Raw genomic sequence first — 8,971 nt, 5'->3', positions numbered from 1 at the left:
ACTTAATAGCTTCCACTTGCTGAGCCCCTGACATAAGTCCCCAATAGGATCCATGCCTTGGGAACATTTTGTCTGCCAAACCAAACATACAAAGGAACAATTCATTTTTAAGTGTTTTATCAATCAAAGAAGACAAAAACAGACCACCCAGAGCTTCTGCTCAGCCTGAGATGAACAGGATACCCAGGAACCCGGTATTATTCCAGCCAAAGTAAAGAGAATGGAATTTATGGTTTCTTCTAGGACTCCCAGGGCCTGGCTGTCCCCACGTTAGATACTCCCACGTCTGTCCTTGCATGGAGGCTAGTCCCATCCCAGGCTGAGGTGCTAGACGGGGCGGGGGGCTGTGTCTTACCCCTCCTTCTTGCACGTTGTTAAAATTCAGCTCGAGTGGTTCAACCCCCGTGGAGGGGCTCTGACAGCATCGAGCAAATGACACACACATATGTCCTTTAGCTCAACCATTCTCCTAAGGATCTATCCCAAAGATACACGGGCAAAAATACAAAAAGATGCATGAACAAGCTGTGCACTGTGATGTTATTTCCAAAAGCAATGATTGGGAGCATACCAGAAGCGATCGCCAGCAGAGGGGTATGAAATGAGCTCTAGCGCATTCGCCCAAGTTGGTGAAATGCAGGTGGAAAGAGGCATTAATGGGCGAGACCTCTATATTGATTAGTTTTTGAAAAGGGGGCAGACGGTGTTTACCATGTGCTGCTCTTACGTACACATAGACGTGTACACATATATGTATATTTTCAATAAGAAACTGGAAAAATAAACCAAAAAAACTAATACAAATTGTAATTTAAGGTGAGGAGCAGGGCTAGAAGTGAGATCTATCTTGCTTTATATTCAACTTTGCAGCCATGTAAATGTGCTACAGAATCAGAAAAAATATACACATAAAAATCCCATCCCCCGAGCTCAGGAAGAACATTGGTGTCGAGGAGGAAATAGCTGCGGTGTCCTCCGGGGCTTGGACGGCGCCTCAGCGCGTGGCCCGGCCCAGCGCCTGTGATTTCGTACCGTGGGAGCCGTCACTGCGTCCCTGGGGGTGGCAGCTGGCTGCGAGTTTGCTGTGGCTGAACCAAGAAAGAAGGCAGCTGCAGATTTCTACAGCCATGAGGAGCCCGTGAACGATCTTGAGGTGGGGAAGCCGGTATCTCTCAGACGGCAGCGTGACCTTGGAACGAAAGAACTTCTTTGGGCTGAATTTCGTGGCAGTTTGCCAATGGCCTGGGTCCCTAAACAAGGAAACATGAGTATGTGAGCAAAGTCATAGTTTCTCTCGATAAATAAGCAATTAAGAAATTTTTTAAAATCACATCCCTCGAAATTGAGAATATACGAAAATGAATGAACCTCATTGTATCAAGTTGGCGACATAGCCGCACAGAGCAAAACATTGCTCCAGGTGGCTTTAAAATGAAGAATTTTGACTCCTACATTCACAGTCAGATATTTTCTAAGGATCAGGCAAACAAACAAACAAACAAAAACAAGGAAAAAGCCAAGAAATCTGAAACCGTACCCAACAACCTTATTGTTAGTGATCCCGCTGCCGTTAGGTTGAAACAACTAAAGGTTTGTTACAGGTTAATGCACGTAAGTCATTATGCTAATGTTATGGAGCAAGATTTTCAGCAGGAAAGAGGTGTAAGTATAAAACAAAAAAGGTGGAGTAAAACCCTGCAATCTTAAAGCCTGAACTGGAGGTGTGAGTTTGTGCTCACTATTTTTGTTCTAAAAATACGTGTTTCCGAGCTCAGGACACTGAACGGCCTAGAAGCGAAGGAAACCTGGAGGCAGTGAATAGCCTGAGGCCTGGCTGGTGGCCTCGATCATTTTCAACTAGTGTCTAGAGGATGCAGGGGTTTTGAAGAGATGGCTGACTCCAGGGCTGGGCCAAGAGATGCACAGGATGAGCCTGGGGCATCTCGAAGGGCTGGATGATTGGGGCCCAACCAAAGGCTCGGGAATCAATATGAAGAGGCTTCCACCCGCCAAAAATAGGACCATTCTGAGCATCACATTAAATCGATTGAAACAAATTAAACATATAAAAAGCGATGAGTTTCATACGATACACAACAGCTAATACGTCGCCGTGGGAGATTGCTAGGGTGCCAATTTATTATTCTGATGGAGAGAGGAAGGGAAACACTCACCCACATTTATTGCTATTTTTGTCTGTATGAAGTACATTTCACATAGCTACAAAGAGCTGATGGAGGAAAGTTGTGGGGTTTTTTGTGGTTTTTTTTTAATCAAAGAATACCAACAATTAAATTCGGGAGGAATGGCAGTCTCAGGAAATCACTCTTTTGCAACTCCTAAGGAAACACTGGATCTAGGCAAAGATCACCAGTGGATGCTGAGACCCGAAGATGAAAGGTCGAAGGGAAGATCATAATGGACGGATGCGGCTGGCAACATCAGGCCCCACGGGTCAATCTTAGCATCTATAAGGGGGGGGGGGGCGACTAGAAATTATATGCCCTTGGAAGTGATGCAATAAGGAATCTATGGAACTACCTATGAAGTATTCCCATAAAAAATTTTGATCTCAAGTCTAGATCTACCAGTTTTCAGGAAATACACAGTCAGCAATTTTCAAACTTTTTATTTTTTTATTTTTATTAATATATCTTTGTTGATTTCAGAGAGAGGAAAGGAGAGGGAGAGAGATAGAAACATCAGTGATGAGAGAGTCATTGATCAAGCCTGCAACGGGCATGTGCTCTGACCAGGAATCGAATCCTGATCTCCTGGATCCTAGGTCGATGCTCAACCGCTGAGCCACACCTGGCCAGGCTCAAACTTTCTTATCTCATGGCACACATAAACTGATTACTAAAATTCTGTGGCACACCAAAAAATATATATATTTTTGCCCATCTGACATTAAAAAAATAGGTATAATTTTGATTCATTTACGTCGGATGGCTATTGTGTGGGCTGTTGTCATTTTTTATCTGGCTGTCTAAGGGAAAAGAGGTCAGTGCCCCTGACTAAATAGGTATTGCACATTTGAAAAATTCTTGCGGCACAGCGATTGAAAATCACTGACATAGATAAAGGAACAAGGAAGCAGTCATCTAAGCCAGTACTTGAGACATCCTGAAGGACAAACAACACACAGCCTTCCTCTTTTCATACAAATAAATGGCATGAAAAGGGGAAGACTGTTATGTATTGAAAGTCTTAAGAAACAACAACCAAATGCATTTTCTAGATCCCGATTCTTAATTGGAATAAATAAACTGTTAAAAGGCTTTTTTTTGAGAGAATCAGAAAAATTTGAGAATGGACTAGATATTAGATGATATTAAAGTTGTTAATTTTGTTGGAGTAAAATAGCATTGTGGTTATATATATTTTGTGAAATGATAATCTCTGCCTTAAAATATTCCAGCAAAAACGAATAAATGATAAGTAATTTAAAAAAATACATCTTTATTGATTTCAGAGAGAGGAAAGGAGAGGGAGAGAGAGAGATGGAAACATCAATGATGAGAGAGTCACTGATCGGCTGCCTCCTGCACGCCCCCGACTGGGGATCGAGCCCATAACCTGGGCATGTGCCCTGACCGGGAATCGAACCCTGATCGCCTGGATCCTAGGTCGACACTCAACCGCTGAGCCACGCCCGGCCAGGCAATAAGCAATTTTTAAATGAGTGTCTAGATAAAACAAAGATTTGCGGGCTTGCTCTGGATTGAATTATGTCCACCCTCCAATTCACATGTTGAAGCCTCACTCCCAATATGATGGTGTTTGGAGATGGGGCTCTTGGCAGGTAGTGAGGTTTAGATGAGGTCACGAGGGTGCCTGCCCCTTCCCCTTCCCCTTCCCCTTCCCCTTCCCCTCCCCCTTCCCCTGTAATGTGGAGACACAGTGAGAAGACAGCTGTCTGCAAGCCAAGAAGAGGGTCCCCAGGGACCCAACTGGCTGGCACCTTGATTTTGGACTTTCAGCCTCCAGCCTATGGCTGCCTGGGCTAAGACAGTAAGGTTGTAATTTTTGATGCCAAATGATGAAAGAAAGCACTAGTGATGCTATTTTTGTAAAACTCTTGTTATCCTCGAAGTTTTTTGGTAATAAGTTTAAAAAACGTTCATTTTGAAGTTTCTGTCTTTATCGATCGATACCCTGAGGGGCCCAAGCAAAGCAGACCCGGGCAGGCCTCCCAGGGCTGGGTCATGGGAACCTCACCTGCTCATTTCTCCAGCTGCTCCTGTGAACTGGTCCCGCCACCCCCAGGGCTGCTTGGCCGGCCCGCTGGAGACTGTGAGGAGTCACGTCAGGGCCTGGAGGTGGAAGGAATGAGGAACCCTTTAGGAAAAATGGCTTCCTCTTCTTAGTGCAGGGGAAGATCGAGGGCCTGGGTAGCAGCGGCCAAGGCGCGAAGCCATGGGATGTTTCCAAGGGAAGGGGGCGGTTCACAGCCGAGTAACAGAGAAGGCAGCCTGCGCAGGACCCAGGAGGGACAGGGGTGGGGCAGAAGGCCTGGGGAGGGGACGGTGCTGCCAGGGCTCCGCTGCCCCTGGGGTCCTCTGTACACTGGGCTGGGGGGCGCATCCTTCCCGCTCTGGGCGCGGAGGTGATGGAGTGACACTCGGTGTCAGCGAGCCACGGGGAAGAGGGACGCCACCTCCAGGGGCCTTTTGATGACTGTTGGCATCGTTTCAACCTTCACAACAAAAGGGCAGGGCACTCAAAGCATTTAAAACACTGTCTCATTCCTCTAACCTTCCCGGCATCCCTCGCACCCAGAGCCCTTTCCTTGGCGTCCACTCCTGCAGGAGAGGCGATCTCTCGGCCTGGCCCGGGTTTCTTTGAAGAACCCACAACCCTCCCAGGCGGGAACCTCTGCCTTATAGCTACCCGATCTCAGCCCGCCCAATTGAAGCTCAGGGCAGACTGTTCCCCTGGGCGGGCCCAGAGGTCCTCCAGCTGCGGGATGGCAGTTACGTGGCACCTGCTCTGCCACTCCCCAACCCTGGTCCAGGGCAGACTTCGCCAGGCAATCAGAGCCCGGGCCACCGGATGTGGCCTCAGCACTTGTTCCCCTCGTTGTCACTGACACTCAGTGTGGAATGAATCCAATCTCTTCATCCCAGAGATAGGGAAACTGAGGGCTGGGTGTGTCACTAGCCAAAAGGTTGCGGCTAAGTTAGCACAGTTCTGGGGCCAGCCTCTGGTCCTCAGGCTGGGAGGGTCTGTGAAGGGAGAGGTAGGAGAAGGCTGCCAGCTTCCGCGGGCAGGACTCAGAGGGCTGCAGGGGCCGGGCCCAGCGGGGCAGCCCCAGCTGCAGTGGCCCCGGGAGGTAGGACGCATATAGTGGCTGACTGGTGTCTAGCTGGGCAGTGCCAGGGCTCCCCCTGCTCATTCCTATAACACTAACCAGACCAGGAATGCATGGCACTGGCCACATTTAGAGCAATGAGCAGTTTCTGCTCAGCCTTTGGCCACTGAGAGCCAAGTCTTACTTGTAATTCAGGGAATCCTGGGTTGAGTAGGAGGCTGGGACAAGCCTGCCAAAGGAACTTGTTGCCTCTCTGGTGTTCAAGAAAGACCCTGGAGCTGCGAAGGCCTAGCCGGGATGAAGCTGCTCATGCTGTTTGGGGACTTGGCTTTATGGATGGAGGAAAGGGGCAGGTGGGGCAGACCCGTGAGGCAAGGCTGGGCATTACCCGGATCCCAACTGATGGCAAGTTGAGTCCAGCCTCAGGGCCTCAGGGTCAGGTGCTCCTGTAGATGCCCCATGGCCACCTTCTCAGAAGGAACAGAGGAGCTAGGTTCTGCCAAGGGAGCTACCACCTCCTGGGGCCCCACGATCACACAGGGAAGATCAAACAAGAGCCTTTACTTTCTCTTGGCCCTATCAGTGTGCTGGAGGTTTCACCCAGGAGCACACGCAAACCGAGAGTCAGTCTTTAGTGATGCTGTCCACTGCCTCTGGGGACTTGGATGGGGGGGCGATAACCAGCTTATCACACAGCCCTGGGCCCAGAGGGAACTCGGGTTTCTATAGATAGCCCTGATCTTCTGCCTCAGGCTGTACACAGCCCCAGAGATTGCTATTCTGGGAAGGGGTGATGACTCATTGCTGGCAACTCACTAGTCAAGTACATGATGAGGTCACAACAGTAACTGGAGGCTTCTGGTGTGTCCAAGCGTGGAAGGAAGACTGGAGGTGGAAAAGTAGCAATTTACTGAGCTTGGTTACCTTGGGCCTTTGCAATTGCTATCCCCTCTGTCTGGAATGTTCTCCTCGCAGCTCTCTGCATGGCCGGCTACTTCATATTCAGCTGTCGTCCCCACTGTCCCCTCCTCAGTGAGGTCTTCCCTGGCCTTCCAGGCACAGACCCTTGACTCACTTGAGGAGCCCCATAGACATTGAATGCATTTTCCCATGTGCTTTTCATGGGAGCCCTATGGGGTTGAGAGTGTTCCCAATTTACAGATGACAAAACCGAGGTAGGGAGGAGTTCAGGAATTCCCTTGAGGATATATGGCGAGTGGCAGGACCGAGATTTGAACCCAGGTCTGCCTGACTGCAAATTTCATGCTCTTGACCACTCTGCTGCTCATTGGTGCTGGGCGTGCGGACCCAGGAAGTGATGCAGAGGAAGCAGAGGAGAGGAGGGGGTGGGAGACCCAGGGGATAACTGCGAAGGGAATCTCATCTATGAAAACTATTCATTCTTTCAGTGAACACTTCTTAAAGATGCTCTAAACCAAGTCCCCCAAATGCTTGCTTTAATAGGGGAGCCTGGCAGGCGTGAACAGCATGCAGACTGTGCCCAGAGCACAGGTCCCAGGTGAAGGGGGAAGGTGGCCTGAAGTCTAGTCCATGGCCATTGCTGAGCGATGCTCTAGGTACCTGCAACCACTTGGACAGGTCAGATTTTCTGAATGGGCTAGCTGTGGCCCTGCAGTCCAGCAAACAAAAATTCAGCAAAGACGTGCGACCAGACTGTCATGGAGGCGTGCTCCAGGCATCCTGGGAATGGGGGTGTCTCATGCCACCTTGGGTGGGAAAGCTGGGAAGCCGTCCAGGCAACCGAGCTGGGTCCCACTGGAAGAAAGGGCTTTGCTGAGTGGGCATGAGGAGGGAACGTCGGCGCTGTGCACTCGCAGGATTGTAAATCATCCGGCAAGCGTGGAGCGCGCAGGGGCCATAGGCCTCAGGGACGTATTATATTCATCAGAATGGCAGTATGAGCAGTAGCAGGCAGCAGCCAATTTAAAATTAATAAGGTTTCTCCCTTGCTCTCCCTGCCTGCCCATTAAACGTCATTTGGTGCTCTGATCGGAGACATCTTCACTTAGGATGCAGACAATTGGAGACTTCGCCGTCTGCAGTGTCACTTGTTGCCGTGGCAGGGGATAGACACGTGCCAACGTGTGCACTGGCTATCAGAGCACTTGCCAGGAGTGACGTGTGTTATGATGACTTGGCCTGAACAAGTCATGTGGCCACACTGAATTTCCAGTGTTGGGTTCAAATTCTAGCTTGGCGATTTACTAGCTGTGCGACCTTGGACAAGTGACTTTCTCTCTCTGTGCCTCACCATCGTCAGATGGAGAACAACAGAACCTAATGAGTTAGTACGTGGAGGGTGCTTAGACTTATGGGAAGTGCTATATGTCCTACATAAAATCAATCATGTATTTTGGACTCAAATTTATACCTGCGATACCTGCCACATGTGGGGAGCTCATCTTGGATGCAGGGGTTAAGAGGGGGCGGCCTCTACTGTAATGTCCTATTTTGTGGGATCATCTAGTTGAGTCTCTGGCCTTACAGATGGGGAATCAAGACCCAGAGAGCAGAAGGGACTTGATGAAGATCGTTCTAGACCCAGGTCATTTAGTGACAAAAGAGAGACTGGAGCTCAGAGCTGTGACCTTTGTGGTGCTGGGCTGTCTAGCTGTGAGAGAAACAGGCTGCTCTGTGGACCTCTGGCCTGAGCCGGAGCAAGCAGAGGCTGCCTGGGGGGAGCAGCTGTTTTTTATTCTGACGTCCAGCAGGCCGTAGGGGTTGAGGACATTGGTTTGACCTCCTGGGACCTTATCGTGGTTATTGAGGATGGTAGTGTGAGGAAGGCTTAAATTTCCCAGGGGCCCAAACCAGAGACTGAACCTGGCCTGTCTTGGCTGAGCACTTATCAACTGTCACACCACTCCCCACATCTTTCTCTTAAAAAAACTGCGTTTATCTGTGTAGGGATGGGGTTGGGGGAGGCAAGGTGGAGGTTTAAATGCTGTGGGTGCCACTGGGGTAAAATGCGTTCCTGCCCCAGCTGACGACACTACCCCCACATTTAGGGTGACTTTGTCTCTCCAGACTAGACGGGGTTTTCTCCCGTGAAGCCTTGGGGGGATTCCTGACAGGAGGCTGGAGAGAGCAGAGGGGGTGCGGGCCACCTCCAGGTTGCCTTTTCCTCAGCTTTGGTGTGCTTTTGCTTCTTGCAGAGCCTGGAGGATCTAATAGGACAGCCCGTAGGCAGGGGTGGTCCCTACCAATGGCTGGGAGTCGCAGTGGGAGTGGGAGTGGGAGAGCCCCACTCCCTTGCCCGGGGTTCGGCACCTTTCACCCTTGATTCATAGTATTTCAGAGTCTTGTGAGAGCGGGTGGGAGCTTCCCTCCACAGGGCTTGAATGAAATCACACCATGCTGGGCCTCATCCCTCCTCTGTCCTGCTTTCTCTGTTTCCTCACTAATTTTTCTGGGAGCGATTTTGAAATAAATTATTAGTCCATGAAACCTCATCTCATGGGCTATTTCTGGGAAGCCTGACCGAAGACAGTCCCCTTCTTCAGGCAGCTGGCTAGTTTAGGTTCCCCTCCCATGTGTTCCTAGAGCACCCTAGAGTTTCCCTGCCGTGTGGCTTTGCCCTGGCTCGACTTACTGAAAGCCCTGCTGGACCACATGTTCCGGAGGGCAGGGATCTCA

This window comes from Miniopterus schreibersii (genome assembly GCF_964146895.1).
Source record: "Miniopterus schreibersii genome assembly, chromosome: 12".
Taxonomy (NCBI): domain Eukaryota; kingdom Metazoa; phylum Chordata; class Mammalia; order Chiroptera; family Miniopteridae; genus Miniopterus; species Miniopterus schreibersii.
This window is presented reverse-complemented; position numbering follows the sequence as displayed.